This window comes from Apis dorsata, unplaced genomic scaffold, assembly GCF_000469605.1.
Source record: "Apis dorsata unplaced genomic scaffold, Apis dorsata 1.3 scaffold_1250, whole genome shotgun sequence".
In the NCBI taxonomy this organism is placed as follows: Eukaryota; Metazoa; Arthropoda; class Insecta; order Hymenoptera; family Apidae; genus Apis; species Apis dorsata.
This window is the reverse complement of record NW_006264347.1, coordinates 24,931-25,861: the sequence shown is the minus strand read 5'-3', so window position 1 is coordinate 25,861 and position 931 is coordinate 24,931.

The window sequence follows — 931 nt, the reverse complement described above, 5'->3', positions numbered from 1 at the left end:
AATTTAACTTAAAAGTTAAGAATTTAACTTAAATCAAAAGAAGTCAAAATATAAAAAAAGAATTTAAGATAAATATTAATTGAATTATAAAAAATGTAAAGAAAAAATAAATATAATATAAAAATTAATTAAATTTAATAAAACTGCTATATATAAGAAAAGAAATTAATTAAAAAACTAACAATTTAAATAAATTTATAGTGAATAAATATAAAAATATAAATAAGAAATGTAATACATAACTAAATTAGAGAAAAGTGCAGCATAGAAGAAGAACTTAACCTAAAAGAAATTAAAAGAAGTTAGAACATAAAAAAAGAAATTAATGTAGTTAAAATAAATGTTTAATTATATTATAAAAAATATAATAATAAAAGAAAAACTTAAACATAAAAACATAAAACTTAAACATAAAAACTTAAAATAAAATTTGCAATGAAAGAAAAATTTAACATAAAATTTGAAAATTATAAATCAAAAGTTATAAATTAAAAATTGAATTACATTAAAAGTTAACAAATTAAATGTTATATTACATTTTTAGAATAATTGTTGCCTAATCATTTTATAAAAAAAAGGATTAATAATTTATTAATTCTTACAAAGGAAATTAAAGTTGTCAAGACAAAAACATACTTTCAAACTATATTGTAATTTAATTTGATTATTCTGATTAACATTTATATGTTATGAATATTCAATAAAGAATTTTTTCTTTCTTTTCAATCTATCTTATAAAAAAATTATATAATTTCAATTTCAATGTTATGTGATAAAAAAATAATCTTTCTGCCATGACTTTCTGATTTATTTTTCTTTCTATATTATATATATATATTTAGTTAATTTCTTCTATGTTCAATTGTTTTATTATATTTCAGTTTTATATTATTAAAACATCTTTAAAGGAAAATTTTCAGATCAAAATTTC